The sequence below is a fragment of the Ochotona princeps genome, chromosome 1 (genome assembly GCF_030435755.1).
Source record: "Ochotona princeps isolate mOchPri1 chromosome 1, mOchPri1.hap1, whole genome shotgun sequence".
NCBI lineage: Eukaryota > Metazoa > Chordata > Mammalia > Lagomorpha > Ochotonidae > Ochotona > Ochotona princeps.
In genome coordinates this window covers 137083076-137108548 of record NC_080832.1, presented here as the reverse complement: position 1 = coordinate 137108548, position 25473 = coordinate 137083076, and positions in this window count along the sequence as shown.

Sequence of the window (25473 nt, the reverse complement as noted above, 5' to 3'; positions counted from 1 at the left end):
CTGAACTTGTCTTCCGCCATGGAGTTTTGAGCGCCTTGAGTGAGGAGCTCCATGTTCGTTTTGTGTGGGTGCTGAAGCTGCTTGATTCCATCCCACTGGGCTCAATGGGCATGGGACCCGAAGTGACCCAACAGGGTTTCCTAGATAGCTGCCTGGACAGCTGATGGTATGTGAAGTTCATGAGGCAGGTGGAGTTGTTTTGGCAGTGGAAGAGCTGTGCTGCTGCTTCGGGCAGTTGCCATTCACCACCACACTCCCTTCCCTAGGTGTCATATCCACTTTCAGACATATGTGCTGCCAGAGCACTTGGTTTCCATGGCAGCGGGAAATGGCTTGGGCACTGAACTTGTCTTTGGCTGTGGAGTTTTGAGCGCCTTGAATGAGGAGCTCCATGTTCGTTTTGTGTGGGTGCTGAAGCTGCTTGATTCCATCCCACTGGGCTCAATGGGCATGGGACGGGAAGTGACCCAACAGGGTTTCCTAGATAGCTGCCAAGACAGCTGATGGTATGTGAAGTTCATGAGGCAGGTGGAGTTGTTTTGTCAGTGGAAGAGCTGTGCTGCTGCTTCGGGCAGTTGTCATTGACCAGCACACTCTCTTCCCTAGGTGTCATATCCACTTTCACACATATGTGCTGCCAGAGCACTTGGTTTCCATGGCAGCGGGAAATGGCTTGGGCACTGAACTTGTCTTTGGCCATGTACATTTGAGCGCCTTGAATGAGGAGCTCCATGTTCCTTTTGTGTGGGTGCTGAAGCTGCTTGAGACCATCCCACTGGGGTCAATGGGCATGGGACCGGAAGTGACCCAACAGGGTTTCCTAGATAGCTGCCAGGACAGCTGATGGTATGTGAAGTTCATGAGGCAGGTGGAGTTGTTTTGGCACTGGAAGAGCTGTGCTGCTGCTTCGGGCAGTTGCCATTCACCAGCACACTCCCTTTCCTAGGTGTAATATCCACTTTCACACATATGTGGTGCCAGAGCACTTGAGTTCCATGGCAGTGGGAAATGGCTTGGGCACTGAACGTGTCTTTGGCCGTGGAGTTGTGAGCGTCTTGAGTGAGGAGCTCCATGTTTGTTTTGTGTGGGTGCTGAAGCTCTTGATTCCATCCCACTGGGCTCAATGGGCATGGGACCGGAAGTGACTCAACAGGGTTTCCTAGATAGCTGCCAGGACAGCTGATGGTATGTGAGGTTCATGAGGCAGGTGGAGTTGTTTTGGCAGTGGAAGAGCTGTGCTGCTGCTTCGGGCTGTTGCCATTCACCAGCACACTCCCTTCCCTAGGTGTCATATCCACTTTCAGACATATGTGGTGCCAGAGCACTTGGTTTCCATGGCAGCGGGAAATGGCTTGGGCACTGAACTTGTCTTTGGCTGTGGAGTTTTGAGCGCCTTGAGTGAGGAGCTCCATGTTCGTTTTGTGTGGGTGCTGAATCTGCCTTATTCCATCCCACTGGGCTCAATGGGCATGGGACCGGATGTGACTCAACAGGGTTTCCTAGATAGCTGCCAGGACAGCTGATGGTATGTGAAGTTCATGAGGCAGGTGGAGTTGTTTTGGCAGTGGAAGAGCTGTGCTGCTGCTTCGGGCGGTTGCCATTCACCAGCACACTCCCTTCCCTAGGTGTCATATCCACTTTCAGACATATGTGCTGCCAGAGCACTTGGTTTCCATGGCAGCCGGAAATGCCTTGGGCACTGAACTTGTCTTTGGCTGTGGAGTTTTGAGAGCCTTGAGTGAGGAGCTCCATGTTAGTTTTGTGTGGGTACTCAATGGGCTTGATTCCATCCCACTGGGCTCAATGGGCATGGGACCGGAAGTGACCCAACAGGGTTTGCTAGATAGCTGCCAGGACAGCTGATGGTATGTGAAGTTCATGAGGCAGGTGGAGTTGTTTTGGCATTGGAAGAGCTGTGCTGCTGCTTCGGGCAGTTGCCATTCACCACCAGACTCCCTTCCCTAGGTGTCATATCCACTTTCAGACATATGTGCTGCAAGAGTACTTGGTTTCCATGGCAGCCGGAAATGGCTTGGGCACTGAACTTGTCTTTGGCCATGTACATTTGAGCGCCTTGAGTGAGGAGCTCCATGTTCGTTTTGTGTGGGTGCTGAAGCTGCTTGATTCCATTTCCCTGGGCTCAATGGGCATGGGACCGGAAGTGACCCAACAGGGTTTCCTAGATAGCTGCCAGGACAGCTGATGGTATGTGAAGTTCATGAGGCAGGTGGAGTTGTTTTGGCACTGGAAGAGCTGTGCTGCTGGTTCGGGCAGTTGCCATTCACCAACACACTCCCTTCCCTAGGTGTCATATCCACTTTCAGACGTATGTGCTGCCAGAGCACTTGGTTTCCATGGCAGAGGGAAATGGCTTGGGCACTGAACTTGTCTTTCGCCATGTAGGTTTGAATGCCTTGAGTGAGGAGCTCCATGTTCGTTTTGTGTGGGTGCTGAAACTGCTTGATTCCATCCCACTGGGCTCAATGGGCATGGGACCCGAAGTGACCCAACAGGGTTTCCTAGATAGCTGCCAAGACAGCTGATGGTATGTGAAGTTCATGAGGCAGGTGGAGTTGTTTTGGCAGTGGAAGAGCTGTGCTGCTGCTTCGGGCAGTTGCCATTCACCAGCACATTCCCTTCCCTAGGTGTCATATCCACTTATAGACAAATGTGCTGCCAGAGCACTTGGTTTCCATGGCAGCGGGAAATGGCTTGTGCACTGAACTTCTCTTTGGCTGTGGAGTTTTGAGAGCCTTGAGTGAGGAGCTCCATGTTCGTTTTGTGTGGGTGCTGAAGCTGCTTGATTCCATCCCACTGGGCTCAATGGGCATGGGACCGGAAGTGACCCAACAGGGTTTCCTAGATAGCTGCCAGGACAGCTGTTGGTATGTGAAGTTCATGAGGCAGGTGGAGTTGTTTTGGCACTGGAAGAGCTGTGCTGCTGCTTCGGGCAGATGCCATTGAATAGCACACTCCCTTCCCTAGGTTTATTATCCACTTTCAGACATATGTGCTGCCAGAACCCTTGGTTTCCATGGCAGCGGGAAATGGCTTGGGCACTGAACTTGTCTTTGGCCATGGAGTTTTGAGTGCCTTGATGAGGAGCTCCATGTTCGTTTTGTGTGGATGCTGAAGCTGCTTGATTCCATCCCACTGGGCTCAATGGGCATGGGACCCGAAGTGATCCAACAGGGTTTCCTACATAGCTGCCAGGACAGCTGATGGTATGTGAGGTTCATGAGGCAGGTGGAGTTGTTTTGGCAGTGGAAGAGCTGTGCTGCTGCTTCGGGCAGTTGCCATTCACCAACACACTCCCTTCCCTAGGTGTCATATCCACTTTCAGACATATGTGCTGCCAGAGAACTTGGTTTCCATGGCAGCGGGAAATGGCTTGGGCACTGAACTTGTCTTTGGCTGTGGAGTTTTGAGCGCCTTGAGTGAGGAGCTCCATGTTAGACATGTTTGAGTGCTGAAGCTGCTTGATTCCATCCCACTGGGCTCAATGGGCATGGGACCGGAAGTGACCCAACAGGGGTTTCCTAGATAGCTGCCAGGACAGCTGATGGTATGTGAAGTTCATGAGGCAGGTGGAGTTGTTTTAGCAGTGGAAGAGCTGTGCTGCTGCTTCGGGCAGTTTCCATTCACCACCGCACTCCCTTCCCTAGGTGTCATATCCACTTTCAGACGTATGTGCTGCCAGAGCACTTGGTTTCCATGGCAGCGGGAAATGGCTTGGGCACTGAACTTGTCTTTCGCCATGTAGGTTTGAATGCCTTGAGTGAGGAGCTCCATGTTCGTTTTGTGTGGGTGCTCAGCTGCTTGATTCGATCCCACTGGGCTCAATGGGCATGGGACCGGAAGTGACCCAACATGGGTTCCCAGATAGCTGCCAGAACAGTTGATGGTATGTGAAGTTCATGAGGCAGGTGGAGTTGTTTTGGCAGTGGAAGAGCTGTGCTGCTGCTTCGGGCAGTTGCCATTTACCACCAGACTCCCTTCCCTAGGTGTCATATCCACTTTCAGACATATGTGCTGCAAGAGCACTTGGTTTCCATGGCAGCGGGAAATGGCTTGGGCACTGAACTTGTCTTAAGTCATGGAGTTTTGAGCGCCTTGAGTGAGGAGCTCCATGTTCGTTTTGTGTGGCTGCTCAAGCTGCTTGATTCCATCCCACTGGGCTCAATGGGCATGGGACCGGAAGTGACCCAACAGGGTTTCTTAGATAGCTGCCAGGACAGCTGATGGTATGTGAAGTTCATGAGGCAGGTGGAGTTGTTTTGGCAGTGGAAGAGCTGTGCTGCTGCTTCGGGCAGATTCCATTCACCACCGCACTCCCTTCCCTAGGTCATATCCATATTCAGACATATGTGCTGCCAGAGCACTTGGTTTCCATGGCAGCGGGAAATGGCTTGGGCACTGAACTTGTCTTTGGCTGTGGAGTTTTGAGCGCCTTGAGTGAGGAGCTCCATGTTCGTTTTGTGTGGGTGCTGAAGCTGCTTGATTCCATCCCACTGGGCTCAATGGGCATGGGACCGGAAGTGAGCCAAAAGGGTTTCCTAGATAGCAGCCAGGACAGCTGATGGTATGTGAAGTTTATGAGGCAGGTGGAGTTGTTTTGGCACTGGAAGAGCTGTGCTGCTGCTTCGGGCAGTTGCCATTCACCAGCACACTCCCTTCCCTAGGTGTCATATCCACTTTCAGACATATGTGCTGCCAGAGCACTTGGTTTCTATGGCAGCGGGAAATGGCTTGGGCACTGAACTTGTCTTTGGCTGTGGAGTTTTGAGCGCCTTGAGTGAGGAGCTCCATGTTCATTTTGTGTGGGTGCTGAAGCTGCTTGATTCCATCCCTCTGGGCTCAATGGGCATGGGACCGGAAGTGACAAAACAGGGTTTCCTAGATAGCTGCCAAGACAGCTGATGGTATGTGAAGTTCATGAGGCAGGTGGAGTTGTTTTGGCAGTGGAAGAGCTGTGCTGCTGCTTCGGGCAGTTGCCATTCACCAGCACACTCCCTTCCCTAGGTGTCATATCCACTTTCAGACATATGTGCTGCCAGAGCACTTGGTTTCCATGGCAGCGGGAAATGGCTTGGGCACTGAACTTGTCTTTGGCTGTGGAGTTTTGAGCGCCTTGAGTGAGAAGCACCATGTTAGATTTGTGTGGGTGCTGAAGCTGCTTGATTCCATCCCACTGGGCTCAATGGGCATGGGACCGGAAGTGACCCAACAGGGTTTCCTAGATAGCTGCCAGGACAGCTGACGGTATGTGAAGTTCATGAGGCAGGTGGAGTTGTTTTGGTAGTGGAAGAGCTATGCTGCTGCTTCTGGCAGTTGCCATTCACCACGACACTCCCTTCCCTAGGTGTCATATCCAATTTCAGACATATGTGCTGCCAGAGCACTTGAGTTCCATTTCAGCGGGAAATGGCTTGGGCACTGAACTTGTCCATAGCCATGTACATTTGAGCGCCTTGTGTGAGGAGCTCCATGTTCGTTTTGTGTGGGTGCTGAAGCTGCTTGATTCCATCCCACTGGGCTCAATGGGCATGGGACCGGAAGTGACCCAACAGGGTTTCCTAGATAGCTGCCAGGACAGCTGATGGTATGTGAAGTTCATGAGGCAGGTGGAGTTGTTTTGGCAGTGGAAGAGCTGTGCTGCTGCTTCGGGCAGTTGCCATTCACCAACACACTCCCTTCCCTAGGTGTCATATCCACATTCACACATATGTGCTGCCAGAGCACTTGGTTTATATGGCAGTGGGAAATGGCTTGGGCACTGAACTTGTCTTTGGCCGTGGAGTTTTGAGCGCCTTGAGTGAGGAGCTCCATGTTCGTTTTGTGTGGGTGCTGAAGCTGCTTGATTCCATCCCACTGGGCTCAATGGGCATGGGACCGGAAGTGACCCAACAGGGTTTCCTAGATAGCTGCCAGGACAGCTGATGGTATGTGAAGTTCATGAGGCAGGTGGAGTTGTTTTGGCAGTGGAAGAGCTGTGCTGCTGCTTCGGGCAGTTGCCATTCACCAACACACTCCCTTCCCTAGGTGTCATATCCACTTTCAGACATATGTGCTGCCAGAGCACTTGGTTTCCATGGCAGCGGGAAATGGCCTGGGCACTGAACTTGTCTTTGGCTGTGGAGTTTTGAGCGCCTTGAGTGAGGAGCTCCATGTTCGTTTTGTGTGGGTGCTGAAGCTGCTTGATTCCATCCCACTGGGCTCAATGGGCATGGGACCCGAAGTGACCCAACAGGGTTTCCTAGATAGCTGCCAGGACAGCTGATGGTATGTGAAGTTCATGAGGCAGGTGGAGTTGTTTTGGCACTGGAAGAGCTGTGCTGCTGCTTAGGGCAGTTGCCATTCACCACCACACTCCCTTCCCTAGGTGTCATATCCACTTTCAGACATATGTGCTGCCAGTGCACTTGGTTTCCATGGCAGCGGGAAATGGCTTGGGCACTGAACTTGTCTTTGGCCGTGGAGTTTTGAACTCCTTGAGTGAGGAGCTCCATGCTATATTTGTGTGGGTGCTGAAGCTGCTTGCTTCCATCCCACTGGGCTCAATGGGCATGGGACCGGAAGTGACCCAACAGGGTTTCCTAGATAGCTGCCAAGACAGCTGATGGTATGTGAAGTTCATGAGGCAGGTGGAGTTGTTTTGGCAGTGGAAGAGCTGTGCTGCTGCTTCGGACAGTTGCCATTCACCACCACACTCCCTTCCCTAGGTGTCATATCCACTTTCAGACATATGTGGTGCCAGAGCACTTGGTTTCCATGGCAGCGGGAAATGGCTTGGGCACTTAACTTGTCTTTGGCCGTGGAGTTTTGAGCGCCTTGAGTGAGGAGCTCCATGCTAGATTTGTGTGGGTGCTGAAGCTGCTTGATTCCATCCCACTGGGCTCAATGGGCATGGACCGGAAGTGACCCAACAGGGTTCCTAGATAGCTGCCAGGACAGCTGATGGTATGTGAAGTTCATGAGGCAGGTGGAGTTGTTTTGGCACTGGAAGAGCTGTGCTGCTGCTTCGGGCAGTTGCCATTCACCAACACACTCCCTTCCCTAGGTGTCATATCCACTTTCAGACATATGTGCTGCCAGAGCACTTGGTTTCCATGGCAGCGGGAAATGGCTTGGGCACTGAACTTGTCTTTGGCTGTGGAGTTTTGAGCGCCTTGAGTGAGGAGCTCCATGTTCTTTTTGTGTGGGTGCGCAAGCTGCTTGATTCCATCCCACTGGGCTCAATTGGCATGGGACCGGAAGTGAGCCAACAGGGTTTCCTAGATAGCTGCCAGGACAGCTGATGGTATGTGAAGTGCATGAGGCAGGTGGAGTTGTTTTGGCACTGGAAGAGCTGTGCTGCTGCTTCGGGCAGTTGCCATTCACCAACACACTCCCTTTCCTAGGTGTCATATCCACTTTCAGACATATGTGCTGCCAGAGCACTTGGTTTCCATGGCAGCGGGAAATGGCTTGGGCACTGAACTTGTCTTTGGCCGTGGAGTTTTGAACTCCTTGAGTGAGGAGCTCCATGCTATATTTGTGTGGGTGCTGAAGCTGCTTGCTTCCATCCCACTGGGCTCAATGGGCATGGGACCGGAAGTGACCCAACAGGGTTTGCTACATAGCTGCCAGCACAGCTGATGGTATGTGAAGTGCATGAGGCAGGTGGAGTTGTTTTGACACTGGAAGAGCTGTGCTGCTGCTTCGGGCAGTTGCCATTCACCAGCACACTCCCTTCCCTAGGTGTCATATCCACTTTCAGACATATGTGGTGCCAGAGCACTTGGTTTCCATGGCAGCGGGAAATGGCTTGGGCACTGAACTTGTCTTTGGCTGTGGAGTTTTGAGCGCCTTGAGTGAGGAGCTCCATGTTCGTTTTGTGTGGGTGCTGAAGCTGCTTGATTCCATCCCACTGGGCTCAAAGGGCATGGGACCGGAAGTGACCCAACAGGGTTTCCTAGATAGCTGCCAAGACAGCTGATGGTATGTGAAGGTTATGAGGCAGGTGGAGTTGTTTTGGCACTGGAAGAGCTGTGCTGCTGCTTCGGGCTGTTGCCATTCACCACCACACTACCTTCCCTAGGTGTCATATCCACTTTCAGACATATGTGCTGCCAGAGCACTTGGTTTCCATGGCAGAGGGAAATGGCTTGGGCACTGAACTTGTCTTTGGCTGTGGAGTTTTGAGCGCCTTGAGTGAGGAGCTCCATGTTAGTTTTGTGTGGGTGCTCAATGGGCTTGATTCCATCCCACTGGGCTCAATGGGCATGGGACCGGAAGTGACCCAACAGGGTTCCTAGATAGCTGCCAGGACAGCTGATGGTATGTGAAGTTCATGAGGCAGGTGGAGTTGTTTTGGCAGTGTAAGAGCTGTGCTGCTGCTTCGGGAAGTTGCCATTCACCAACACACTCCCTTCCCTAGGTGCCATATCCACTTTCAGACATATGTGGTGCCAGAGCACTTGAGTTCCATGGCAGCGGGAAATGGCTTGGGCACTGAACTTGTCTTTGGCCGTGGAGTTTTGAGCGCCTAGAGTGAGAAGCTCCATGTTCGTTTTGTGTGGGTGCTGAAGCTGCTTGATTCCATCCCACTGGGCTCAATGGGCATGGGACCGGAAGTGAGCCAACAGAGTTTCCTAGATAGCTGCCAGGACAGCTGATGGTATGTGAAGTTCATGAGGCAGGTGGCGTTGTTTTGACACTGGAAGAGCTGTGCTGCTACTTCGGGCAGTTGCCATTCACCAGCACACTCCCTTCCCTAGGTTTCGTATCCACTTTCAGACATATGTGCTGCCAGAGCACTTGGTTTCCATGGCAGCGGGAAATGGCTTGGGCACTGAACTTGTCTTTGGTTGTGGAGATTTTAGCGCCTTGAGTGAGGAGCTCCATGTTCGTTTTGTGTGGGTGCTGAAGCTGCTTGATTCCATCCCACTGAGCTCAATGGGCATGGGACCCGAAGTGACCCAACAGGGTTTCCTAGATAGCTGCCTAGACAGCTGATGGTATGTGAAGTTCATGAGGCAGGTGGAGTTGTTTTGGCAGTGTAAGAGCTGTGCTGCTGCTTCGGGCAGTTGCCATTCACCAGCACACTCCCTTCCCTAGGTGTCATATCCACTTTCAGACATATGTGCTGCCAGAGCACTTGGTTTCCATGGCAGCCGGAAATGGCTTGGGCACTGAACTTGTCTTTGGCCGTGGAGTTTTGAGCGCCTTGAGTGAGGAGCTCCATGTTCGTTTTGTGTGGTTCCTTAAGCTGCTTGATTCCATCCCACTGGGCTCAATGGGCATGGGACCGGAAGTGACCCAACAGGGTTTCCTAGATAGCTGCCAGGACAGCTGATGGTATGTGAAGTTCATGAGGCAGGTGGAGTTGATTTGACACTTGAAGAGCTGTGCTGCTATTTCGGGCAGTTGCCGTTCACCAGCACACTACCTTCCCTAGGTGTTATATCTACTTTCAGACATATGTGCTTCCAGAGCACTTGGTTTCCATGGCAGCGGGAAATGGCTTCGGCACTGAACTTGTCTTCCGCCGTGGAGTTCTGAACGCCTTGAGTGAGGAGCTCCATGTTCGTTTTGTGTGGGTGCTGAAGCTGCTTGATTCCATCCCACTGGGCTCAATGGGCATGGGACCGGAAGTGAGCCAACAGGGTTCCTAGATAGCTGCCAGGACAGCTGATGGTATGTGAAGTGCATGAGGCAGGTGGAGTTGTTTTGGCACTGGAAGAGCTGTGCTGCTGCTTCGGGCAGTTGCCATTCACCAGCACACTCCCTTCCCTAGGTGTCATATCCACTTTCAGACATATGTGCTGCCAGAGCACTTGGTTTGCATGGCAGCGGGAAATGGCTTGGGCACTGAACTTGTCTTTGGCCGTGGAGTTTTGAGCGCCTTGAGTGAGGAGCTCCATGTTCGATTTGTGTGGGTGCTGAAGCTGCTTGATTCCATCCCACTGGGCTCAATGGGCATGGGACAGGATGTGACTCAACAGGTTTTCCTACATAGATGCCAAGACAGTTGATGGTATGTGAAGTGCATGAGGCAGGTGGAGTTGTTTTGGCACTGGAAGAGCTGTGCTGCTGCTTCGGGCAGTTGCCATTCACCAGCACACTCCCTTCCCTAGGTGTCATATCCACTTTCAGACATATGTGCTGCCAGAGCACTTGGTTTCCATGGCAGCGGGAAATGGCTTGGGCACTGAACTTGTCTTTGGCCGTTGAGTTTTGAGCGCCTTGAGTGAGGAGCTCCATGTTCGTTTTGTGTGGGTGCTGAAGCTTCTTGATTCCATCCCACTGGGCTCAATGGGCATGGGACCGGAAGTGACCCAACAGGGTTCCTAGATAGCTGCCAGGACAGCTGATGGTATGTGAAGTTCATGAGGCAGGTGGAGTTGTTTTGGCACTGGAAGAGCTGTGCTGCTGCTTCGGGCAGTTGCCATTCATCAGCACACTCCCTTCCCTAGGTGTCATATCCACTTTCAGACATATGTGCTGCCAGAGCACTTGGTTTCCATGGCAGAGGGAAATGGCTTGGGCACTGAACTTGTCTTTGGCCGTGGAGTTTTGAGCGCCTTGAGTGAGGAGCTCCATGTTAGATTTGTGTGGGTGCTGAAGCTGCTTGATTCCATCCCACTGGGCTCAATGGGCATGGGACAGGATGTGACTCAACAGGTTTTCCTAGATAGCTGCCAGGACAGCTGATGGTATGTGAAGTTCATGAGGCAGGTGGAGTTGTTTTGGCAGTGGAAGAGCTGTGCTGCTGCTTCGGGCAGTTGCCATTCACCAACACACTCCCTTCCCTAGGTGTCATATCCACTTTCAGACATATGTGCTGCCAGAGCACTTGGTTTCCATGGCAGAGGGAAATGGCTTGAGCACTGAACTTGTCTTTGGCCGTGGAGTTTTGAGCGCCTTGAGTGAGGAGCTCCATGTTCGTTTTGTGTGGGTGCTCAATGGGCTTGATTCCATCCCACTGGGCTCAATGGGCATGGGACCGGAAGTGCCCCAACAGGGTTTCCTAGATAGCTGCCAGGACAGCTGATGGTATGTGAAGTTCATGAGGCAGGTGGAGTTGTTTTGGCACTGGAAGAGCTGTGCTGCTGCTTCGGGCAGTTGCCATTCACCAGCACACTCCCTTCCCTAGGTGTCATATCCACTTTCAGACATATGTGCTGCCAGAGCACTTGGTTTCCATGGCAGAGGGAAATGGCTTGGGCACTGAACTTGTCTTCCGCCATGTTGGTTTGAGCGCCTTGAGTGAGGAGCTCCATGTTAGTTTTGTGTGGGTGCTCAATGGGCTTGATTCCATCCCACTGGGCTCAATGGGCATGGGACCGGAAGTGACCCAACAGGGTTCCTAGATAGCTGCCAGGACAGCTGATGGTATGTGAAGTTCATGAGGCAGGTGGGGAGTAGTTTTGGCAGTGTAAGAGCTGTGCTGCTGCTTCGGGAAGTTGCCATTCACCAACACACTCCCTTCCCTAGGTGCCATATCCACTTTCAGACATATGTGCTGCCAGAGCACTTGAGTTCCATGGCAGCGGGAAATGGCTTGGGCACTGAACTTGTCTTTGGCCGTGGAGATATTAGCGCCTTGAGTGAGGAGCTCCATGTTTGTTTTGTGTGGGTGCTGAAGCTGCTTGATTCCATCCCACTGGGCTCAATGGGCATGGGACCGGAAGTTACCCAACAGGGTTTCCTAGATAGCTGCCAGGACAGCTGATGGTATGTGAAGTTCATGAGGCAGGTGGAGTTGTTTTGGCAGTGGAAGAGCTGTGCTGCTGCTTCAGGCAGTTGCCATTCATCAACACACTCCCTTCTCTAGGTGTCATATCCACTTTCAGACATATGTACTGCCAGAGCACTTGGTTTTCATGGCAGCGGGAAATGGCTTGGGCACTGAACTTGTCTTCCGCCATGTAGGTTTGAGCGCCTTGAGTGAGGAGCTCCATGTTCGTTTTGTGTGGGTGCTCAATTGGCTTGATTCCATCCCACTGGGCTCAATGGGCATGGGACCCGAAGTGACCCAACAGGGTTTCCTAGATAGCTGCCAGGACAGCTGATGCTATGTGAAGTTCATGAGGCAGGTGGAGTTGTTTTGGCAGTGGAAGAGCTGTGCTGCTGCTTCGGGCAGTTGCCATTCACCAGCACACTCCCTTCCCTAGGTGTCATATCCACTTTCAGACATATGTGCTGCCAGAGCACTTGGTTTCCATGGCAGCGGGAAATGGCTTGGGCACTGAACTTGTCTTTGGCCGTGGAGTTTTGAACGCCTTGAGTGAGGAGCTCCATGTTCCTTTTCTGTGGGTGCTGAAGCTGCTTGATTCCATCCCACTGGGCTCAATGGGCATGGGACCGGAAGTGACCCAACAGGGTTTCCTAGATAGCTGCCAGGACAGCTGATGGTATGTGAAGTTCATGAGGCAGGTGGAGTTGTTTTGGCAGTGGAAGAGCTGTGCTGCTGCTTCGGGCAGTTGCCATTCACCAACACACTCCCTTCCCTAGGTGTCATATCCACTTTCAGACATATGTGCTGCCAGAGCACTTGGTTTCCATGGCAGCGGGAAATGGCCTGGGCACTGAACTTGTCTTTGGCTGTGGAGTTTTGAGCGCCTTGAGTGAGGAGCTCCATGTTCGTTTTGTGTGGGTGCTGAAGCTGCTTGATTCCATCCCACTGGGCTCAATGGGCATGGGACCCGAAGTGACCCAACAGGGTTTCCTAGATAGCTGCCAGGACAGCTGATGGTATGTGAAGTTCATGAGGCAGGTGGAGTTGTTTTGGCACTGGAAGAGCTGTGCTGCTGCTTAGGGCAGTTGCCATTCACCACCACACTCCCTTCCCTAGGTGTCATATCCACTTTCAGACATATGTGCTGCCAGTGCACTTGGTTTCCATGGCAGCGGGAAATGGCTTGGGCACTGAACTTGTCTTTGGCCGTGGAGTTTTGAACTCCTTGAGTGAGGAGCTCCATGCTATATTTGTGTGGGTGCTGAAGCTGCTTGCTTCCATCCCACTGGACTCAATGGGCATGGGACCGGAAGTGACCCAACAGGGTTTCCTAGATAGCTGCCAAGACAGCTGATGGTATGTGAAGTTCATGAGGCAGGTGGAGTTGTTTTGGCAGTGGAAGAGCTGTGCTGCTGCTTCGGACAGTTGCCATTCACCACCACACTCCCTTCCCTAGGTGTCATATCCACTTTCAGACATATGTGGTGCCAGAGCACTTGGTTTCCATGGCAGCGGGAAATGGCTTGGGCACTGAACTTGTCTTTGGCCGTGGAGTTTTGAGCGCCTTGAGTGAGGAGCTCCATGCTAGATTTGTGTGGGTGCTGAAGCTGCTTGATTCCATCCCACTGGGCTCAATGGGCATGGACCGGAAGTGACCCAACAGGGTTCCTAGATAGCTGCCAGGACAGCTGATGGTATGTGAAGTTCATGAGGCAGGTGGAGTTGTTTTGGCACTGGAAGAGCTGTGCTGCTGCTTCGGGCAGTTGCCATTCACCAACACACTCCCTTCCCTAGGTGTCATATCCACTTTCAGACATATGTGCTGCCAGAGCACTTGGTTTCCATGGCAGCGGGAAATGGCTTGGGCACTGAACTTGTCTTTGGCTGTGGAGTTTTGAGCGCCTTGAGTGAGGAGCTCCATGTTCTTTTTGTGTGGGTGCGCAAGCTGCTTGATTCCATCCCACTGGGCTCAATGGGCATGGGACCGGAAGTGAGCCAACAGGGTTTCCTAGATAGCTGCCAGGACAGCTGATGGTATGTGAAGTGCATGAGGCAGGTGGAGTTGTTTTGGCACTGGAAGAGCTGTGCTGCTGCTTCGGGCAGTTGCCATTCACCAACACACTCCCTTTCCTAGGTGTCATATCCACTTTCAGACATATGTGCTGCCAGAGCACTTGGTTTCCATGGCAGCGGGAAATGGCTTGGGCACTGAACTTGTCTTTGGCCGTGGAGTTTTGAACTCCTTGAGTGAGGAGCTCCATGTTCGATTTGTGTGGGTGCTGAAGCTGCTTGCTTCCATCCCACTGGGCTCAATGGGCATGGGACCGGAAGTGACCCAACAGGGTTTGCTAGATAGCTGCCAGCACAGCTGATGGTATGTGAAGTGCATGAGGCAGGTGGAGTTGTTTTGACACTGGAAGAGCTGTGCTGCTGCTTCGGGCAGTTGCCATTCACCAGCACACTCCCTTCCCTAGGTGTCATATCCACTTTCAGACATATGTGGTGCCAGAGCACTTGGTTTCCATGGCAGCGGGAAATGGCTTGGGCACTGAACTTGTCTTTGGCTGTGGAGTTTTGAGCGCCTTGAGTGAGGAGCTCCATGTTCGTTTTGTGTGGGTGCTGAAGCTGCTTGATTCCATCCCACTGGGCTCAATGCGCATGCGACCGGATGGGACCCAACAGGGTTTCCTAGATAGCTGCCAAGACAGCTGATGGTATGTGAAGGTTATGAGGCAGGTGGAGTTGTTTTGGCACTGGAAGAGCTGTGCTGCTGCTTCGGGCAGTTGCCATTCACCACCACACTACCTTCCCTAGGTGTCATATCCACTTTCAGACATATGTGCTGCCAGAGCACTTGGTTTCCATGGCAGAGGGAAATGGCTTCGGCACTGAACTTGTCTTTGGCCGTGGAGTTTTGAGCGCCTTGAGTGAGGAGCTCCATGTTAGTTTTGTGTGGGTGCTCAATGGGCTTGATTCCATCCCACTGGGCTCAATGGGCATGGGACCCGAAGTGACCCAACAGGGTTTCCTAGATAGCTGCCTAGACAGCTGATGGTATGTGAAGTTCATGAGGCAGGTGGAGTTGTTTTGGCAGTGTAAGAGCTGTGCTGCTGCTTCGGGCAGTTGCCATTCACCAGCACACTCCCTTCCCTAGGTGTCATATCCACTTTCAGACATATGTGCTGCCAGAGCACTTGGTTTCCATGGCAGCCGGAAATGGCTTGGGCACTGAACTTGTCTTTGGCCGTGGAGTTTTGAGCGCCTTGAGTGAGGAGCTCCATGTTAGTTTTGTGTGGTTCCTTAAGCTGCTTGATTCCATCCCACTGGGCTCAATGGGCATGGGACCGGAAGTGACCCAACAGGGTTTCCTAGATAGCTGCCAGGACAGCTGATGGTATGTGAAGTTCATGAGGCAGGTGGAGTTGATTTGACACTTGAAGAGCTGTGCTGCTATTTCGGGCAGTTGCCGTTCACCAGCACACTACCTTCCCTAGGTGTTATATCTACTTTCAGACATATGTGCTTCCAGAGCACTTGGTTTCCATGGCAGCGGGAAATGGCTTCGGCACTGAACTTGTCTTCCGCCGTGGAGTTCTGAACGCCTTGAGTGAGGAGCTCCATGTTCGTTTTGTGTGGGTGCTGAAGCTGCTTGATTCCATCCCACTGGGCTCAATGGGCATGGGACCGGAAGTGAGCCAACAGGGTTCCTAGATAGCTGCCAGGACAGCTGATGGTATGTGAAGTGCATGAGGCAGGTGGAGTTGTTTTGGCACTGGAAGAGCTGTGCTGCTGCTTCGGGCAGTTGCCATTCACCAGCACACTCCCTTCCCTAGGTGTCATATCCACTTTCAGACATTTGTGCTGCCAGAGCACTTGGTTTGCATGGCAGCGGGAAATGGCTTGGGCACTGAACTTGTCTTTGGCCGTGGAGTTTTGAGCGCCTTGAGTGAGGAGCTCCATGTTCGATTTGTGTGGGTGCTGAAGCTGCTTGATTCCATCCCACTGGGCTCAATGGGCATGGGACAGGATGTGACTCAACAGGTTTTCCTAGATAGCTGCCAGGACAGCTGATGGTATGTGAAGTTCATGAGGCAGGTGGAGTTGTTTTGTCAGTGGAAGAGCTGTGCTGCTGCTTCGGGCAGTTGCCATTCACCAACACACTCCCTTCCCTAGGTGTCATATCCACTTTCAGACATATGTGCTGCCAGAGCACTTGGTTTCCATGGCAGAGGGAAATGGCTTGAGCACTGAACTTGTCTTTGGCCGTGGAGTTTTGAGCGCCTTGAGTGAGGAGCTCCATGTTCGTTTTGTGTGGGTGCTCAATGGGCTTGATTCCATCCCACTGGGCTCAATGGGCATGGGACCGGAAGTGCCCCAACAGGGTTTCCTAGATAGCTGCCAGGACAGCTGATGGTATGTGAAGTTCATGAGGCAGGTGGAGTTGTTTTGGCACTGGAACAGCTGTGCTGCTGCTTCGGGCAGTTGCCATTCACCAGCACACTCCCTTCCCTAGGTGTCATATCCACTTTCAGACATATGTGCTGCCAGAGCACTTGGTTTCCATGGCAGAGGGAAATGGCTTGGGCACTGAACTTGTCTTCCGCCATGTAGGTTTGATCGCCTTGAGTGAGGAGCTCCATGTTTTATTTTTGTGTGGGTGCTCAATGGGCTTGATTCCATCCCACTGGGCTCAATGGGCATGGGACCGGAAGTGACCCAACAGGGTTCCTAGATAGCTGCCAGGACAGCTGATGGTATGTGAAGTTCATGAGGCAGGTGGGGAGTAGTTTTGGCAGTGTAAGAGCTGTGCTGCTGCTTCGGGAAGTTGCCATTCACCAACACACTCCCTTCCCTAGGTGCCATATCCACTTTCAGACATATGTGGTGCCAGAGCACTTGAGTTCCATGGCAGCGGGAAATGGCTTGGGCACTGAACTTGTCTTTGGCCATGTACATTTGAGCGCCTTGAGTGAGGAGCTCCATGTTCGTTTTGTGTGGGTGCTGAAGCTGCTTGATTCCATCCCACTGGGCTCAATGGGCATGGGACAGGATGTGACTCAACAGGTTTTCCTACATAGCTGCCAAGACAGCTGATGGTATGTGAAGTGCATGAGGCAGGTGGAGTTGTTTTGGCAGTGGAAGATTTGTGCTGCTGCTTCGGGCAGTTGCCATTCACCAGCATACTCCCTTCCCTAGGTGTCATATCCACTTTCAGACATATGTGCTGCCAGAGCACTTGGTTTCCATGGCAGAGGGAAATGGCTTGGGCACTGAACTTGTCTTTGGCCATGGAGATTTTAGCGCCTTGAGTGAGGAGCTCCATGTTCGTTTTGTGTGGGTGCTGAAGCTGCTTGTTTCCATCCCACTGGGCTCAATGGGCATTGGATCGGAAGTGAGCCAACAGGGTTTCCTAGATAGCTGCCAGGACAGCTGATGCTATGTGAAGTTCATGAGGCAGGTGGAGTTGTTTTGGCAGTGGAAGAGCTGTGCTGCTGCTTCGGGCAGTTGCCATTCACCAGCACACTCCCTTCCCTAGGTGTCATATCCACTTTCAGACATATGTGCTGCCAGAGCACTTGGTTTCCATGGCAGCGGGAAATGGCTTGGGCACTGAACTTGTCTTTGGCCGTGGAGATATTAGCGCCTTGAGTGAGGAGCTCCATGTTTGTTTTGTGTGGGTGCTGAAGCTGCTTGATTCCATCCCACTGGGCTCAATGGGCATGGGACCGGAAGTTACCCAACAGGGTTTCCTAGATAGCTGCCAGGACAGCTGATGGTATGTGAAGTTCATGAGGCAGGTGGAGTTGTTTTGGCAGTGGAAGAGCTGTGCTGCTGCTTCAGGCAGTTGCCATTCATCAACACACTCCCTTCTCTAGGTGTCATATCCACTTTCAGACATATGTACTGCCAGAGCACTTGGTTTCCATGGCAGCGGGAAATGGCTTGGGCACTGAACTTGTCTTCCGCCATGTAGGTTTGAGCGCCTTGAGTGAGGAGCTCCATGTTCGTTTTGTGTGGGTGCTCAATTGGCTTGATTCCATCCCACTGGGCTCAATGGGCATGGGACCCGAAGTGACCCAACAGGGTTTCCTAGATAGCTGCCAGGACAGCTGATGCTATGTGAAGTTCATGAGGCAGGTGGAGTTGTTTTGGCAGTGGAAGAGCTGTGCTGCTGCTTCGGGCAGTTGCCATTCACCAGCACACTCCCTTCCCTAGGTGTCATATCCACTTTCAGACATATGTGCTGCCAGAGCACTTGGTTTCCATGGCAGCGGGAAATGGCTTGGGCACTGAACTTGTCTTTGGCCGTGGAGTTTTGAACGCCTTGAGTGAGGAGCTCCATGTTCCTTTTCTGTGGGTGCTGAAGCTGCTTGATTCCATCCCACTGGGCTCAATGGGCATGGGACCGGAAGTGACCCAACAGGGTTTCCTAGATAGCTGCCAGGACAGCTGATGGTATGTGAAGTTCATGAGGCAGGTGGAGTTGTTTTGGCAGTGGAAGAGCTGTGCTGCTGCTTCGGGCAGTTGCCATTCACCAGCACACTCCCTTCCCTAGGTGTCATATCCACTTTCAGACATATGTGCTGCCAGAGCACTTGGTTTCCATGGCAGCGGGAAATGGCTTGGGCACTGAACTTGTCTTTGGCCGTGGAGTTTTGAGCGCCTTGAGTGAGGAGCTCCATGTTCGTTTTGTGTGGGTGCTGAAGCTGCTTGATTCCATCCCACTGGGCTCAATGGGCATGGGACCGGAAGTGACCCAACAGGGTTTCCTAGATAGCTGCCAGGACAGCGGATGGTATGTGAAGTTCATGAGGCAGGTGGAGTTGTTTTGGCAGTGGAAGAGCTGTGCTGCTACTTCGGGCAGTTGCCGTTCACCAGCACACTACCTTCCCTAGGTGTTATATCCACTTTCAGACATATGTGCTGCCAGAGCACTTGGTTTCCATGGCAGCGGGAAATGGCTTGGGCACTGAACTTGTCTTTGGCCGTGGAGTTCTGAACGCCTTGAGTGAGGAGCTCCATGTTAGTTTTGTGTGGGTGCTGAAGCTGCTTGATTCCATCCCACTGGGCTCAATGGGCATGGGACCGGAAGTGAGCCAACAGGGTTCCTAGATAGCTGCCAGGACAGCTGATGGTATGTGAAGTGCATGAGGCAGGTGGAGTTGTTTTGGCACTGGAAGAGCTGTGCTGCTGCTTCGGGCAGTTGCCATTCACCAGCACACTCCCTTCCCTAGGTGTCATATCCACTTTCAGACATATGTGCTGCCAGAGCACTTGGTTTCCATGGCAGCGGAAAATGGCTTCGGCACTGAACTTGTCTTTGGCCATTGAGTTTTGAGCGCCTTGAGTGAGGAGCTCCATGTTAGATTTGTGTGGGTGCTGAAGCTGCTTGATTCCATCCCACTGGGCTCAATGGGCATGGTACAGGATGTGACTCAACAGGTTTTCCTACATAGATGCCAAGACAGCTGATGGTATGTGAAGTTCATGAGGCAGGTGGAGTTGTTTTGGCACTGGAAGAGCTGTGTTGCTGCTTTGGGCAGTTGCCATTCACCAGCACACTCCCTTCCCTAGGTGTCATATCCACTTTCAGATATATGTGCTGCCAGAGCACTTGGTTTCCATGGCAGCGGGAAATGGCTTGGGCACTGAACTTGTCTTTGGCCGTGGAGTTTTGAGCGCCTTGAGTGAGGAGCTCCATGTTCGTTTTGTGTGGGTGCTGAAGCTGCTTGATTCCATCCCACTGGGCTCAATGGGCATTGGATCGGAAGTGAGCCAACAGGGTTTCCTAGATAGCTGCCAGGACAGCTGATGGTATGTGAAGTTCATGAGGAGGGTGGAGTTGTTTTGGCAGTGGAAGAGCTGTGCTGCTGCTTCGGGCAGTTGCCATTCACCAACACACTCCCTTCCCTAGGTGTCATATCCACTTTCAGACATATGTGCTGCCAGAGCACTTGGTTTCCATGGCAGAGGGAAATGGCTTGGGCACTGAACTTGTCTTTGGCCGTGGAGTTTTGAGCGCCTTGAGTGAGGAGCTCCATGTTCGTTTTGTGTGGGTGCTGAAGCTGCTTGATTCCATCCCACTGGGCTCAATGGGCATGGGACCGGAAGTTACCCAACAGGGTTTCCTAGATAGCTGCCAGGACAGCTGATGGTATGTGAAGTTCATGAGGCAGGTGGAGTTGTTTTGGCAGTGGAAGATTTGTGCTGCTGCTTCGGGCAGTTGCCATTCACCAGCATACTCCCTTCCCTAGGTGTCATATCCACTTTCAGACATATGTGCTGCCAGAGCACTTGGTTTCCATGGCAGAGGGAAATGGCTTGGGCACTGAACTTGTCTTTGGCCGTGGAGTTTTGAGCGACTTGAGTGAGGAGCTCCGTGTTAGATATATGTGGGTGCTCAAGCTGCTTGTTTCCATCCCCCTGGGCTCAATGGGCATGGGACCGGAAGTGACCCAACAGGGTTTCCTAGATAGCTGCCAGGACAGCTGATGGTATGTGAAGTTCATGAGGCAGGTGGAGTTGTTTTGGCAGTGGAAGAGCTGTGCTGCTGCTTCGGGCAGTTGCCATTCACCAACATACTCCCTTCTCTAGGTGTCATATCCACTTTTAGACATATGTGCTGCCAGAGCACTTGGTTTCCATGGCAGCGGGAAATGGCTTGGGCACTGAACTTGTCTTCCGCCATGTAGGTTTGAGCGCCTTGAGTGAGGAGCTCCATGTTCGTTTTGTGTTGGTGCTCAATGGGCTTGATTCCATCCCACTGGGCTCAATGCTCATGGGACCGGAAGTGACCCAACAGGGTTCCTAGATAGCTGCCAGGACAGCTGATGGTATGTGAAGTTCATGAGGCAGGTGGAGTTGTTTTGGCAGTGGAAGAGCTGTGCTGCTGCTTCGGGCAGTTGCCATTGACCACCACACTCCCTTCCCTAGGTGTCATATCCACTTTCAGACATATGTGCTGCCAGAGCACTTGAGTTCCATGGCAGTGGGAAATGGCTTGGGCACTGAACTTGTCTTTGGCCATGTACATTTGAGCGCCTTGAATGAGGAGCTCCATGTTCGTTTTGTGTTGGTGCTGAAGCTGCTTGATTCCATCAAACTGGGCTCAATGGGCATGGGACCGGAAGTGACCCAACAGGGGTTCCTAGATAGCTGCCAGGACAGCTGATGGTATGTGAAGTTCATGAGGCAGGTGGAGTTGTTTTGGCACGGGAAGAGCTGTGCTGCTCTTTCGGGCAGTTGCCATTCACCAACACACTCCCTTCCCTAGGTGTCATATCCACTTTCAGACATATGTGCTGCCAGAGCACTTGGTTTCCATGGCAGCGGGAAATGGCTTGGACACTGAACTTGTCTTTGGCCGTCGAGTTTTGAGCGCCTAGATTGAGGAGCTCCGTGTTAGATATGTGTGGGTGCTCAAGCTGCTTGTTTCCATCCCACTGGGCTCAATGGGCATGGGACCAGAAGTGTCCCAACAGGGTTTCCTAGATAGCTGCCAGGACAGCTGATGGTATGTGAAGTTCATGAGGCAGGTGGAGTTGTTTTGGCACTGGAAGAGCTGTGCTGCTGCTTCGGGCAGTTGCCATTCACCAACACACTAACTTTCCTAGGTGTCATATCCACTTTCAGACATATGTGCTGCCAGAGCACTTGGTTTGCATGGCAGCGGAAAATGGCTTGGGCACTGAACTTGTCTTTGGCCGTGGAGTTTTGAGCGCCTTGAGTGAGGAGCTCCATGTTCGATTTGTGTGGGTGCTGAAGCTGCTTGATTCCATCCCACTGGGCTCAATGGGCATGGAACAGGATGTGACTCAGCAGGTTTTCCTACATAGATGCCAAGACAGCTGATGGTATGTGAAGTTCATGAGGCAAGTGGAGTTGTTTTGGCAGTGGAAGATTTGTGCTGCTGCTTCGGGCAGTTGCCATTCACCAGCATACTCCCTTCCCTAGGTGTCATATCCACTTTCAGACATATGTGCTGCCAGAGCACTTGGTTTCCATGGCAGAGGGAAATGGCTTGGGCACTGAACTTGTCTTTGGCCATGGAGATATTAGCGCCTTGAGTGAGGAGCTCCATGTTCGTTTTGTGTGGGTGCTGAAGCTGCTTGATTCCATCCCACTGGGCTCAATGGGCATGGGACTGGAAGTGAGCCAACAGGGTTTCCTAGATAGCTGCCAGGACAGCGGATGGTATGTGAAGTTCATGAGGCAGGTGGAGTTGTTTTGGCACTGGAAGATTTGTGCTGCTGCTTCGGGCAGTTGCCATTCACCAGCATACTCCCTTCCCTAGGTGTCATATCCACTTTCAGACATATGTGCTGCCAGAGCACTTGGTTTCCATGGCAGAGGGAAATGGCTTGGGCACTGAACTTGTCTTTGGCCGTGGAGTTTTGAGTGACTTGAGTGAGGAGCTCCGTGTTAGATATGTGTGGGTGCGCAAGCTGCTTGTTTCCATCCCCCTGGGCTCAATGGGCATGGGACCGGAAGTGACCCAACAGGGTTCCTAGATAGCTGCCAGGACAGCTGATGGTATGTGAAGTTCATGAGGCAGGTGGAGTTGTTTTGGCAGTGGAAGAGCTGTGCTGCTGCTTCGGGCAGTTGCCATTCACCAGCACACTCCCTTCCCTAGGTGTCATATCCACTTTCAGACATATGTGCTGCCAGAGCACTTGGTTTCCATGGCAGAGGGAAATGGCTTGGGCACTGAACTTGTCTTTGGCCGTTGAGTTTTGAGCGCCTTGAGTGAGGAGCTCCATGTTCGTTTTGTGTGGGTGCTGAAGCTGCTTGATTCCATCCCACTGGGCTCAATGGGCATGGTACAGGATGTGACTCAACAGGTTTTCCTACATAGCTGCCAAGACAGCTGATGGTATGTGAAGTTCATGAGGCAGGTGGAGTTGTTTTGGCACTGGAAGAGTTGTGCTGCTGCTTTGGGCAATTGCCATTCACCAGCACACTCCCTTCCCTAGGTGTCATATCCACTTTCAGATATATGTGCTGCCAGAGCACTTGGTTTCCATGGCAGCGGGAAATGGCTTGGACACTGAACTTGTCTTTGGCGGTGGAGATTTTAGCGCCTTGAGTGAGGAGCTCCATGTTCGTTTTGTGTGGGTGCTGAAGCTGCTTGATTCCATCCCACTGGGCTCAATGGGCATTGGATCGGAAGTGAGCCAACATTGTTTCCTAGATAGCTGCCAGGACAGCGGATGGTATGTGAAGTTCATGAGGCAGGTGGAGTTGTTTTGGCAGTGGAAGAGCTGTGCTGCTGCTTCAGGCAGTTGCCATTCACCAACACACTACCTTCTCTAGGTGTCATATCCACTTTCAGACATATGTGCTGCCAGAGCACTTGGTTTCCATGGCAGCGGGAAATGGCTTGGGCACTGAACTTGTCTTCCGCCATGTAGGTTTGAGCGCCTTGAGTGAGGAGCTCCATGTTCGTTTTGTGTGGGTGCTGAAGCTGCTTGATTCCATCCCACTGGGCTCAATGCTCATGGGACCGGAAGTGAGCCAACAGGGTTCCTAGATAGCTGCCAGGACAGCTGATGGTATGTGAAGTTCATGAGGCAGTTGGAGTTGTTTTGGCAGTGTAAGAGCTGTGCTGCTGCTTCGGGAAGTTGCCATTCACCAACACACTCCCTTCCCTAGGTGTCATATCCACTTTCAGACATATGTGCTGCCAGAGCACTTGAGTTCCATGGCAGCGGGAAATGGCTTGGGCACTGAACTTGTCTTTGGCCATGTACATTTGAGCGCCTTGAATGAGGAGCTCCATGTTCGTTTTGTGTGGGTGCTGAAGCTGCTTGATTCCATCAAACTGGGCTCAATGGGCATGGGACCGGAAGTGACCCAACAGGGGTTCCTAGATAGCTGCCAGGACAGCTGATGGCACGTGAAGTTCATGAGGCAGGTGGAGTTGTTTTGGCACGGGAAGAGCTGTGCTGCTGCTTCGGGCAGCTGCCATTCACCAACACACTCCCTTCCCTAGGTGTCATATCCACTTTCAGACATATGTGCTGCCAGAGCACTTGGTTTCCATGGCAGCGGGAAATGGCTTGGACACTGAACTTGTCTTTGGCCGTGGAGTTTTGAGCGCCTAGAGTGAGGAGCTCCGTGTTAGATATGGGTGGGTGCTGAAGCTGCTTGTTTCCATCCCACTGGGCTCAATGGGCATGGGACCAGAAGTGTCCCAACAGGGTTTCCTAGATAGCTGCCAGGACAGCTGATGGTATGTGAAGTTCATGAGGCAGGTGGAGTTGTTTTGGCACTGGAAGAGCTGTGCTGCTGCTTCGGGCAGTTGCCATTCACCAACACACTAACTTTCCTAGGTGTCATATCCACTTTCAGACATATGTGCTGCCAGAGCACTTGGTTTGCATGGCAGCGGAAAATGGCTTGGGCACTGAACTTGTCTTTGGCCGTGGAGTTTTGAGCGCCTTGAGTGAGGAGCTCCATGTTCGATTTGTGTGGGTGCTGAAGCTGCTTGATTCCATCCCACTGGGCTCAATGGGCATGGGAATGGAAGTGAGCCAACAGGGTTTCCTAGATAGATGCCAGGACAGCTGATGGTATGTGAAGTTCATGAGGCAGGTGGAGTTGTTTTGACACTGGAAGAGCTGTGCTGCTGCTTCGGGAAGTTGCCATTCACCAACACACTCCCTTCCCTAGGTGCCATATCCACTTTCAGACATATGTGGTGCCAGAGCACTTGAGTTCCATGGCAGCGGGAAATGGCTTGGGCACTGAACTTGTCTTTGGCCATGTACATTTGAGCGACTTGAATGAGGAGCTCCATGTTCGTTTTGTGTGGGTGCTGAAGCTGCTTGATTCCATCAAACTGGGCTCAATGGGCATGGGACCGGAAGTGACCCAACAGGGGTTCCTAGATAGCTGCCAGGACAGCTGATGGCATGTGAAGTTCATGAGGCAGGTGGAGTTGTTTTGGCACTGGAAGAGCTGTGCTGCTGCTTCGGGCAGTTGCCATTCACCAGCACACTCCCTTCCCTAGGTGTCATATCCAGTTTCAGATATATGTGCTGCCAGAGCACTTGATTTCCATGGCAGAGGGAAATGGCTTGGGCACTGACTTGTCTTTGGCCATGGAGATTTTAGCGCCTTGAGTGAGGAGCTCCATGTTCGTTTTGTGTGGGTGCTGAAGCTGCTTGATTCCATCAAACTGGGCTCAATGGGCATTGGATCGGAAGTGAGCCAACATTGTTTCCTAGATAGCTGCCAGGACAGCGGATGGTATGTGAAGTTCATGAGGCAGGTGGAGTTGTTTTGGCAGTGGAAGAGCTGTGCTGCTGCTTCAGGCAGTTGCCATTCACCAACACACTACCTTCTCTAGGTGTCATATCCACTTTCAGACATATGTGCTGCCAGAGCACTTGGTTTCCATGGCAGCGGGAAATGGCTTGGGCACTGAACTTGTCTTTGGCCGTTGAGTTTTGAGCACCTTGAGTGAGGAGCTCCATGTTCGTTTTGTGTGGGTGCTCAATGGGCTTGATTCCATCCCACTGGGCTCAATGCTCATGGGACCGGAAGTGACCCAACAGGGTTCCTAGATAGCTGCCAGGACAGCTGATGGTATGTGAAGTTCATGAGGCAGGTGGAGTTGTTTTGGCAGTGGAAGAGCTATGCTGCTGCTTCAGGCAGTTGCCATTCACCAACACACTCCCTTCCCTAGGTGCCATATCCACTTTCAGACATATGTGGTGCCAGAGCACTTGAGTTCCATGGCAGCGGGA